This window comes from Tachypleus tridentatus, chromosome 5 (genome assembly GCF_004210375.1).
Source record: "Tachypleus tridentatus isolate NWPU-2018 chromosome 5, ASM421037v1, whole genome shotgun sequence".
NCBI lineage: Eukaryota > Metazoa > Arthropoda > Merostomata > Xiphosura > Limulidae > Tachypleus > Tachypleus tridentatus.
Genome location: NC_134829.1, coordinates 16,647,352 through 16,659,622, shown reverse-complemented (window position 1 = coordinate 16,659,622; position 12,271 = coordinate 16,647,352). Strand labels below are relative to the sequence as shown.

At 32.3% G+C, this 12,271-nt stretch overlaps 1 pseudogene across 1 annotated transcript; it reads left to right on the top strand.

Annotated features, from left to right (window-relative positions):
* The first annotated feature begins 4,996 nt into the window (after positions 1-4,996).
* LOC143250607 (sulfotransferase ssu-1-like) lies at positions 4,997-9,059 on the top strand (annotated as a pseudogene). The gene is made up of 2 exons (XR_013028250.1): positions 4,997-5,216; positions 6,620-9,059. The product of XR_013028250.1 is annotated as a sulfotransferase ssu-1-like (transcript).
* The last annotated feature ends 3,212 nt before the right edge of the window (positions 9,060-12,271 follow it).

Below are 12,271 nucleotides of genomic sequence, written 5' to 3'. Positions count from 1 at the left end.
GCCTCACTGTGGAGAAAACTTTAATGACATTTGAATGAATAATAATAGTTTGTTTGTATTTTGTAAAGTTTTGACAAATTTGAGTTTATAGAACCCAAACCATGCGATTCTTTGATTTATGAAACGTTGTTGAATGCAAACACTTTTCAGCTACTGAGGAGTTGACAGATGTTTCAGGGCACAGTTTGTTAAGTTGTGGAACATACGAACTAGTGATTAGACAAAAAGGAAACGAGAAAAATTAGTAAGTAAAATACTAAGCATCAATAAAGATGGGAAATATATGAGATTATAAAGAACAAAATGACAATATTAGATCTTGTTTAATGGAGAAATGAAGATGTTTTGGGAGTACTATTATTTAAAGCCCTATTATCCTTTAACTCAGTTTTATTAAGTAAAACCAATCGAATGATGTTTAGATTGTGAGTTATCTTCATAAACTGTATTATTTTTATTAAAATTTCAAACGCAAGTTTTCGTGTGGATTACGATGCATAATAAATTATATAGGTTGTATTCGACAGTGAAGCTTACTTTGTATTTAGGTATTGTATGCAACAGCATACTTGTTTGTTTTTATATTACAAGGAACATTTTACTTAAAAATCAAATAGCATTACATTATTAGACAATGAATTTACGTTAAACTGAAAGTTGATTTCCCTTCAACATTCACCCCAGTGGCATAGAGCTTACACACTAAAAACCGGGTTTCGATACCCGCGGTTGGCAGAGCACAGCTAGCACATTCTGCAGCTTTGTGCTTAATTTAAAAAAACAAACAAACCTTTCAACATAAACAATATTTATACAATAAAGAAGTGTTATTACTGAAATTAATGTATATTACAGGGAAGGATTGAAGATAAGGTGAAGAAAAATATTCCACCTACATGAAATTGATGTATATTTGTGCAGAAATCTCTACTTTTTGTCTTTCGTTTGTTTGTTTTTTTAATTTTGCGAAAAGCTACACGAGAGGTATCTGCGCTATCCGTCCCTAATTTGGCAGTGTAAGACTAGAAAAAAGATAGCTAGTCATTACCACTTACCGCTAACTCTTGGACTACTCTTGTACCAACGAATAGTGGGAATGACCGTAACATTAAAATGCCCCCACGTCTGTAAGGGCGAGCATGTTTCGTGCGACGGCGAAACACTAATTTTAATTTAACACGAATAGAAAAAGCGTGGTTTTCAATTATTTAACTTTGTCACATAGGTATGTTTATAGCGTCACGCGTTCTTTTTTTATTAAAGATATTCTTAAGGCATCAAATAATATTATGTAAATAAAGTGTTGAACTGATGTATCAAGTCTTCCCATACGTAATGCCTGAAAATTTAATACAGAAAGTGCATCATCATTTCCTTCTTTGTAGAAGGCTTTAATACGGTGATTCTCAACCCGTATGCCGCGAGAGATTGGCAGGTGTACCCCGGTGTTTTTGAAACACATTCAACTTTCTTGGGATTTTACAAGCAAGTCGAACACATCAGTTAATAAAAGCTACTATAGAGACACTCTGAAACCTTCCAAAACATTCGATGGTTTTCATTGAACTCGAGCACTGAGAAGTTCATGTTAAATTTCATTCTCGACTGCAATGGTTCGACTGTTAGTTTAATTGTGGCGCAACAAGCGCTTCGTACGTCATAAATGATGCATCAAGCAATCAAACTGCTTTCTGAAACACGTTCTTATTCTGCAGTAAGCTACAGCTACTACGCTGTAGGTAGGAATTTTATATCAACTGCAGAACTTCGGGCTTATCGTGTATGAATTAGCTTTATCATTTATCCATGGAAAATATTTAAGTAAGTCTGGTGCTGCAAAGGAGAATGTGTTGAATCAAAAGCAAGGAATCAAACGAAAGTACAAAAACAAATACATCGAATTCGGTTTTATCGCTTTGGAATCAGAACATTCTCAATTACCATTTTGCCTACTCTGCAATGCAGCTTTATCGAACGAGGCACTTTTTCCTAGCAAACTGAAGAGACACTTGGAAAGAAAACATTCAGCTGTGAAGGATAAACCAAAAGAATACTTCGAGTATCTCGCGGCTCAACAACATGAAAAATCAAGGAAGCTTGTGAACTACATGAAGCTGCTTCTAAAAGGATTGATTGCAATTTATAAGTTTGCTCATTTGTTGGCAAAACGCAAGAAAGCGCATACGGAGACCGAATCAGTCATTGCTCCAGCGTTAGCGATCATCGTTGAAACTATGCTTGGAACGGATACCCCCTAAAAGGTTAAGAAAGTTCCACTGTCCAATGACACAATTTCACGCAGAATTGTAGACTTGTCGTCGGATTTGAAGAATCAAGTTTGCGAACACTTCGAAGCGCCTGAAGATGAATTGTCTCTGATATGGTCTCTTCATGTTGATGAATCTATTGACGTCAGTGGAAAAGCTGATGTTCTGCCTTTTGTTCGATTCATAAAAGATGGAAAAATCGTAAACGAATACTTATTTTGCAAAGATTTAAAAAGTACAGCGAAAGGCCAAGACATTTTCGAGTTGGTGAATGCAAATATTTTGCTCTTCAAATTACATTGGAATAACTGTGTCAGCGTTTGCACTGATGGCTGTCCTTCAATGCAAGGAGAAAAGAAGGGATTCGTCACTCTGGTGCGCCAACAAAATCCAAACATTAGGATTGTTCACTGCATGATTCACATGGAGGCACTCGCCTTCAAATCTTTGCCGAAAGATTTGCAGTCTGTTATGAATCAAGTTTTTCAAGTGGTGCATTTCAACAAGTCTCGGCCACTTCAATCTCGACTTTTCTCTCTTCTCTGTGAGGCTACGGATTAAGACTACAAAAAGCTACTGTATCACACTGAAGTTCGATGGCTTTCTGAAGGAAAGGTGTTGAAGCGTCTTGTCCAACTAAAAACTGAAGCATTTCTTTCTTGGAGGTTGAGAAAGTAGGTTTTGAATTTTCTTTTCACGATGAGATCTGGTGGCTGAAGGTGCAATTTCTCTCCGACTTGTTTGACAAATTAAATTCTCTGAACTTAAGTCTCCAAGGACCATCTGAAAACATTATTACTGCAACGTCGAAACTGAAGGACTTTGATGAAAAGGTGACGCTGTGGAAGAATATGATCTCGAAAGGAGTCCTCGATTGTTTTTCTTCTGTTAACGAATATCCGTCAAAGAAGAAAATTGTCCCTCAAATTTTGAACACATTAAGCGACCTACAGTCCGCAATAAAATATTACTTCCCGTCACTTGCTGTCGACGAATATAACTGAGTGACCTATGCATTCGGAATCAACGAGACAACAAATCTTACAACTAAGGAGGAAGAACAGATCATTGATTTACGAAACGACAAATTTTATCAGTCATTGTTTCCGGAAAAGAGCTTGGATGAGTTTTGGATCTTAAGAAAATCTAAAAAAAATTAAAAAGGAAGGTGTGACGCTCTCAACCTACCTATGTGACAATGTTTTATAATGGGAAAACCATCCACGTTATATTGGTATTGAATTAAAACAAATGTTACTTTTTTATTAATTTGATATTGAGTTAAAAAAATTGAGAGTGGCATACTACCCACCAATTTCATATAGGAGTTTTTCAAACGTTAAACTCTGTTACATAAGTGACCTTAAAGAAATGGATTTCTCTCTTTAGATTTTGTGATTTGTGTGATACATTATAAATTATTTTTGAAGTCAGGGTCACTGGTAGTTTAATAATAGTAATATATATTTTTATTAAGCATTGAACTTCACAATGAGTTATTAATGTTGTGTTCACAATCAGGATCAAATTCTAAATTTTAGCACTAGAAACTTTCTAACTCACCATTAAACCATCAGGAGCAAAATAATACGAAAAACAGTAAAATAATATTATAACCTAGTTTAATGAACATGACGTTTAACAAGGTTACTTGTGGAAACAAGGCTCCTTATGGAACTTTCTGTGCATTTTAAAACCAACAACGAAAGACAAAAAGTAATGATTTCTCCACAAACATACATTAATTTAATTTCAGTGAAATATTTTTATTCAACTCATCCTGAATTCTTCCCTGTAATAAATATTAATTTCAGTAACAACACTTCTTTCTTAAGTAAATATTATTTAATGTTGAAAGGAAATCAACTTTCAGTTTAACGTAAATTCATTATCGAAATGTTTAATTCACTCTCTGATAATGTAACGATATTTGATTTTTAAATAAAATGTCTCTTTGCAATATAAAAACAAATATGTATGCTATTGCATATAATACCATTATACAAAGTTAGCTACACTCTTGACTACAACCCATATATTTTATTATGCATTGTAATGCACACAAAAACATACGTTTGAAGGTTTGATAAAAATAACACAATATGTGAAGATAACTAACAATCCAAACATCATTCGATTGGTTTTAGTTAATATAGCTGAGTTAAATGATGATAGTGCTTTAAAAAACAATGCTTCCAAAACATTTTTCTATTGAACAAGAGCTAACACGTGTCATTTTGTTCCTTATAATCTCATATATTTCCCATCTTATTGATGCTTAGTATTTTACTTATTAATCTTAATCGTTTCCTGTTTGTCTAATCGCTAGTTTGTACGTTCCACAACTTGACAAATTGTGCCCTGAAACATCTCTCAACTCCTCAGTAGCTGAAAAGTATTTGCATTCAACAACGTTTCATAAATCAAAAAATCGCATGAATTTGGGTTTTACAAACTCTAATTTACCAAAACTTTACAAAATACATACAAACTATAATTATTCATTCAAATGTAATTAAAGTTTTCTCCACAGTGAGGCTACTTCTTTGTCCTTCTTTTTCTCTCATTCCGTTTTATTCTTTTCTCATACGTCACACTTCAATTCAGTTCATTACAATCTAACCAATCACTGTTATCTTTTCTATTTCTATGAGAGTTGTTGATTTTTGTTTTCGTCTTTTCTGGTGGTGTCACATAAATATTCTATATCGGACAATCACCCTTTGAGAAACTTCATCTAGGTCACAACTCTACATTCTTAAAGTTTTCACAAACTATCGAATTTCACAAATTTTTGTTAGTGATTCAGTGAAATATAAAAAAATATTACGCTATCATGTATTTAAAGAACTTTAATTAAGGAGGACTTCATAGCTAGTATATCCTTTTTACTGATAACAACAACTCGTCTACATTGTTTACAGAAGACATCTCCTATCCCTTTTGAAGGTATGCACTTAGAAAATCTGTAATTTATCTGTGTACAAAAATTGACTTATATTTGTTTCAGTATTTTCAGGTCACAATTAATGTTTTGTTATGTACTATTTGTGGATTGTGTTAACAATACGATTGGTGTATTTAAGTCGATATATATACACACACGTGTTAGCTCGAGTTGGTAGTGGCGGTGATGGTTAGGGTTTGTTTTCTGATTTTTATGCATATAATTATAAATATATATAATAATTTAAATCTTAGAAATTCTATAATAATATTTTTCAAGAATAACTTAAAATTCTAAAGATTACGTTAATTAATATATGTATGTACTTTATAGAATGCTAGTATATATGAACCAGAAATATTTAGTTACTACATTAACAAAAAATGTTTGTTTGGATTTAAATTTCGCACAAACAAGCTGAGGTGTATCTGATCTTGTCTTTGCTAGTTTTGAAATCGCAGTCTACAGGAAAAACATTTAATCAACGCTTACAATTCATGGGATATGACCCTCACTTCTATAACACACCCATAATGACAAACTGTTTTCGGTGATATTTTTCTTTTCTGTTATTGTAACGAGACACGAACCATGGAACCTTAAAAAGAAAACACTTAACCGTGCTTTGTCAGAGAAACTTGGGTAAACTTAATGAAATGAATGTGGACCAGAAAAGTGAGTAAATGCAAATCAAAACAGATTAAGTCCTGCAACACTGAAGGAAGTTACCCAATCATTATTTAAATGAATCGTCGTCTATAGTGCAGAAAATTAGTTTGAAACATTTTCTCTGAGATTTTACCAACCATGTATGTACCTTCAAATAATATTTTGTTCACATTTCTTCGACACTTGTTATTGATTTATTTCAGGTTTTTTTTTTTTTTAGAAAATGAATATTGTGTATTAAAATAGAATATTTAAATAAAGATTTGTTGAAAATAAAACAAATATATTCTTTATGAAAATACGAAACAGTTTTAAGTGTTTTGCAACAGTGTGTTTGTTTTCTTATAGCAAATCCATTTAGGGCTATTTGCTATGTCAACCGAGGACAATCGAAATTCTAATTTTAGCGTTGACTTCGAACGCTTACCGCTACCCAAGCGCGGAACGACAATAGATACTTGCCTTCCATTGTTATGGCTTAGCATTACTTTGTTTTTGAGTAACACTAGGTTCTTCCACCAGTTAAACCAGTATTTTTCTTAATTGCAATGATTAGGACAAGTTTTAGCACTAATGTACCTTTCATTAACGTGACTTAAAGTCTTATTTCAGTATTTGTAACTTATGCGAGACATACCAAGTAAATGTATGTACTGGTGTTCTGTTGAAAAGATGTTACTAGAAAAGTGTTTTAACTGTTATTTTTCACTTACAAAAGTTTGTCGTTTATTTTTAGGCTCTGTAATAAAAAATGTCCCAGCAAAGGGAGAAACCAGTATATCAAAAAGTAGACGGATTCACCATTAACACAACATTTTTGCCAGATTGTGTACGAAGTGCTATCCATTATAAACCACGTGATGATGACATATTTGTCGTGACCTTTCCAAAATGCGGAACTACTTGGACCCAACATATTGTTCACAATATTTTAAACAAGGGAGAAACATTCAAAAATTTTAAAGATGTTCAAGAACGCAGTCCTTTCATAGAAATGATGGGGGCTAAGTTTGCAGAAAATATGCCTCGTCCTCAAGCGATTAAAACACATTTACCGTTTCATATGTGCACCTATTCACCTAAAGCCAAATACATCTACGTAGCTAGAAATCCTAGAGACTGCTGTGTTTCCTTCTATCATCACACCAAAATATTTCCAGAATATCAGTTTGAAGATGGAAGCTTCGACGACTTTTTCGAGGTATTCATCAATGGCGAAACCGAATGGGGGGATTACTTTGATCATCTTCTTTCCGCATATGAATACAGGAACGATCCCAACGTCTGCTTTTAACATACGAAGAAATGAAGGATGACGCCAAAGCTGCTGTTCTGAAACTGGCCAAGTTTCTCGGCCTACAGTATGCAGAAATGTTGGAGTCCGATGATAAAATTATGATGAAGATTCTCGACCACACAAGCATGGAATTTATGAAACGCTTTAATAAAGACATGAAATTATTTTATTCCAATATGGATGAGACCAGTTTTATAGGAGCAGAAGTTCCAGAGGGCTTGAAATATGTTATGGAGGTTTTCAAAACAAGAGATTTAAAAATGCCTCATAAATTCGATTTTATCCGAAAAGGAGCAGTTGGAGACTGGAAAAATTATTTTTCTCCTGTCCAATCAAAGCGATTGATGGAGAAATTTTATACGAAAACGAAAGGGACAGATGTTTTTAGCCTTTGGGCTAAATTACTTCAGGATTAAATATGAATCGATATTTGGTATATGATAGAAACTAAAATGGAATAATACTCAATGTAATTACCTTTTCATTTTCCGTAGTACATGTTAAGCAACTATCTTAAGAGGTGTACAAAGAAAAAGGTGTATAAGAAAAAACCTTGTTCATTTACGTAATTGTTAAATTGGTGATCATCTCAATTATTGTGTTTCAGATTGTTTTATCCCTGGTGTTTCAATACTACATTAGCGAGCTTATAATAAATGCTAAAATTTGAGGTTCAATCTCTTTTCTGGGCCAACCACAAATAACCCATTGTACAGTGTAGGGCTTAAAAATATAGTATTTTTTTATTATATTGTCATTCGTAACAGAGTGGATAATAAAGAAAACTAAATAAATTTATTACTTTTGAAAATGAAGAGAAATAACTGTTTATTACTATTGTTATTGACCCTTAAAAGTGAACAGTATTTTTACTGAATAAATCTGCTACGATCCAGAATTCGATTAAAGATAGTGGACAAAGTGCAAGCAGTTTATATGTAGTATTGTTCTAAAATAAGCCAACTTTTCGTTATTTTTATAATAGATATCAGGTTAAGGGCTTGATTTAATTATTCTGCTTTAAAAATTGCTGAGGAGTGAGAAAGTGGAATTAACTTTAAAATTAAATACATAATGTAGCACACAAATAATGACCAAAAAGTCCTCTATTTCTTTAAAAGGATCCAAGAAATATTTTGTTAGTATATTTTCTTTAAAAACCCTCAATCTCTATTGGTATTAAATGGAAAGACGTGTTTTTTTTTCTTTTTTATTAATATGGTATTACATTAAAAATCATATAAACGACTATAAAATATCCAACATTTTTATAAAAGATCCCTATAGGTTTGAACAATGCCATATTGGTATCATATATGATGCCTTTACTTTCCCATGTTAGTTGTTTTAAGATATGCAGAAGCACCACACAGGTATCTTTAAATATGGTCGTTAAATGTTCTTAAACTGTTCAACAGTGTAGTATAAATTTCAATGGAAATTTTCGTTTCGTTTCATTAAAAGTACGATTGAAAGTGTAACGAAGTAAAAGTAAAATAACAAAGAAAACGAAGTAAAGCCTCTAATAATGGTGACACGAACCCAATATTTAGTAGTTCATTTTGCCATTTAACCTCACTAATTTAGGTTATGATGAGTTGAAAAAGATAAATATTATGAGTGTTATATAAGTTCCATTAAAATTTTTCCAGCTCAACAGTCTCATTTAGGTGTCCTTGAAGTTTCCAGTTTTTCTATTGAGGTGCTCTTAAAGTCTTCAACATTGTAATTGATATGTTTTCAGTTTTCAGTTAACAGTGTCACATAAATGTCTAAAGTAATCAAAACTCTCACATATGTGTCCTTAATCACTGCTGATCTATATGTGTCATTTAAATTGTTTAATTTTTGCCACATACGTGAACCTAAATTGATTAAGTAGAACAAACATTTAAGAAGTTTTTTTCTCATTTGATCAACAAATTGAGGGTTTTTACCTTAATTTCAATAAATACTTGTGTAGTTTTAAATTTTTAGTTGATTTTGTATCAAAGTTATATAAATTGATGAATTAATAAGAGCATGAAGAACTTGAGTGACAGTTACTAAAAATTTATTATATTTAAAATAAATAGATTATTAAGACGTACTTCGCAAGCTATACAAATCCTTTTCACATTGATTACCTTATCGTTGTTTTAAACCAATACCATGAATATTTATTATTCAGAACGTCAGATTGCAGGTGTAATGAATGTTGACGAGCAGCAAACTGCATCACAGCAACATAAAATTTTAAAACCAGGAAGATTATTAGTTTGTTTTAGAGCAAAGTCACATTGAGCTACGTGTTGTACCCATCGGGAGAAATTGAACCCTGGATTTTAGCATTGTAAATCCATTAAAAACTACATAGTGCATAATGATACGTTTAGTAATATTGACAAAGTTGTCAAAAATACTCGCAACTGTGTTTGTAGTAGGCTGGCAGAACAATACTAAATAATAAGATGAAGAAATAGGCAACTATGCTGACACATGATTTAGGTGTAGCCATACCTGAACTACTGTCCAAAACAATATATATGTGAAACGGCTTGTTTGGGTTGAGAAAATTTTTATGAACTATATATGTAAAAAGCAGCCGTTTTTACATATATATTTTTCTCTACAAGTGGGTTTCCTTGTCATCACTGATTATACTGTCCAAAATATTATATAGCTATTTTAAATTAAAAAATGAACTCGAACCAATAAAATTAACATTTGTGATTAAAATTATGTAAACTAAAAATATTTTTTCCACATTTTTCTTGATTTGTTTATTTAAGTTTACGTCTGAATCTTTTTAAAATAGTTTTTCGCCATAAACACTACACTTAATCCTTTCCAATCCTTCACCAGTTTTTGGTATTTAAACCTAATCAAATGGGACTATCTGTGCTCTGTCCACTACGGGTATCGAAATCCGATTTTTAGCAGTATAATGTTTTTGGGAATGAGTCGAAAGTTATGGACCTTCAAAACATCCGTGAAAGCCTGATGTTCAGGAGAGGTCTTCTTCTAAACTTGACAACTCTCTCTTCCTTCGGTTATGACTCCGCATTTTGGTTATACTTCCTTTGAGTTGTGTAAAATGCTATTTTCTCAAGCATGAAGCCTTTTTCACACTTTAATAACACAAAAGTTTCAGAAAGTGAAATACATAGATCAACAAAAAATTGAAGATACTGCAGTGAGATAGATATCCTAGTAACGACATAATTTTGTTTCTTCCAGTCTTCTCTATGGTGTATTTAGATAAATCTGAGAATAACTTTAAAGCACTTCGATAAGTTTTATTAATAAAGTAAGATTCAAAACGGTATTTTAATGAAATAATTCTGATTCCTGTACCTTCCAAAAATGAAAGAAAGTTGACACAAATGTAGAAAAACACAATAAAACAATCTTTATTCAAATTCCTCAAAACACAAAACAATGTGCATATAACTCTATAAGATGAGTGACAGTGCTTTTAATTACTAGTTATCTTTTAATTCTCTCAATAACTTATAAAGATGTTAATTAATTAGTTACTATTACAGTTTAAACTTTTTTGGGGGTATTGAAAGTATTACTATTCACAAAGCAAGAACTTAAATTTCACTTAACAAATTATGAGCTTGAGTAAGAGAGAGCTAAAGTGGAAATCGCAGAAAAGTACGCTATTAATGTAACTGTTAGAAAATGCCGTTGAAGCGCTTTCAGTAAGCATATCTCAAGATCAAAACCCGTTCATTAACATTCTCGCCCCTTCAACCACGGGGTTATTACACTGTGATAGGCAATTCTTTTTATTATTGGTTAAAAGTAGCCCAAGAGTTGACGGTTGTTGGTGTTTATTAACTTACTTTCCTCTAATTTATGACTCAAAATTAGTTGTAGTAAATGCATAAGAACTTCGACTGTCTTTGTGCAAAGTTGTGCAAACAAAAACTCTCTGCAACATATCTTAATCGTGAGATATCATCTTATGAATTAGCGAATACTACTTTTATTTTATTGGAATATAGTTTACCATTAATTTATTATTCCTTCGACCACTTAGTTAAATTATATATTTTTTTTATTAAAGCACTAACACACTTTCCAGATGAAGCTTGTTTTTTTTTTTAATTTCGCGGAAAGTTACACGAGGATTATCTGCGTTAGCTGTCCCTAATTTAGCAATGTAAGACTAGAGGGAAGACAGTTGATCATCACCACCCACCGCCAAGGAATAGTGGGATTTACTGTACATTCCAACGCCTCCACGGTTGAAAGGGTGACCACGTTTGGTGCAACGGGAATTCTAACCCGCGACCCTCAGATGACGAGATGAACGCTTTAACCCACCTGGCCATGCCGTGCCTCGAGATGAAGCATGTGAATTTAAGCGCGTTTATATTATAAAAATGATAAAAGTTTCCCCTAATGGTGAAGTACATATATTAATGTTGTGAAACATTGTGTAAATTAGCTATTCTTATAAGGTGTGAAAAAGCTAAATTAAACCGTTTCGTTGATTTAAAACAAAAAGTTCACGATGTAAAATTAGAACGAATTGTTACGTGATATTGTTATGGATTCTGAAGTAAGTTAATTTTTTAATATTGAGATCTTTCTGGAATTATGTTTTCTTTTTTTTCTCGTAAAACCTTTACTTACTGAAATGAATAATATTGACATTTATATTATAGTATTTGTTAACATTTGCATCAAGTCTTGGTCAAGCACGGATTTATTCTCTTTTTATTTTGTAAGTGATAATATATTTATATATCTTTCGATTTTTTTAATTTTAAATTTCTCTTTCTGCAGTTCAACAAATTGTTTTATGTTCAATCGTAGCCTAAGTAGCGTTTTGTTTTAGTCTGTTACAACCTGACTAATAATTAAAGAGTATCTCTGCGAAATCCTTGCATTACAGTCGCATTCCAACGACCACTCAAACCTTAGGCAGAACGGATGGTATTTCAAGAGAATTGTGAAGGAGCAAAGGAAGCTGGAATGAAATCAACTTGAAGACTTTTTAAAAAACGTTTTGTGTAAAAATTGCACTTACGTAGAATAACTGATAAGTTTAGATAATGTCTTAATGATATAAGAAGGTAGGAAATCATGGTAATG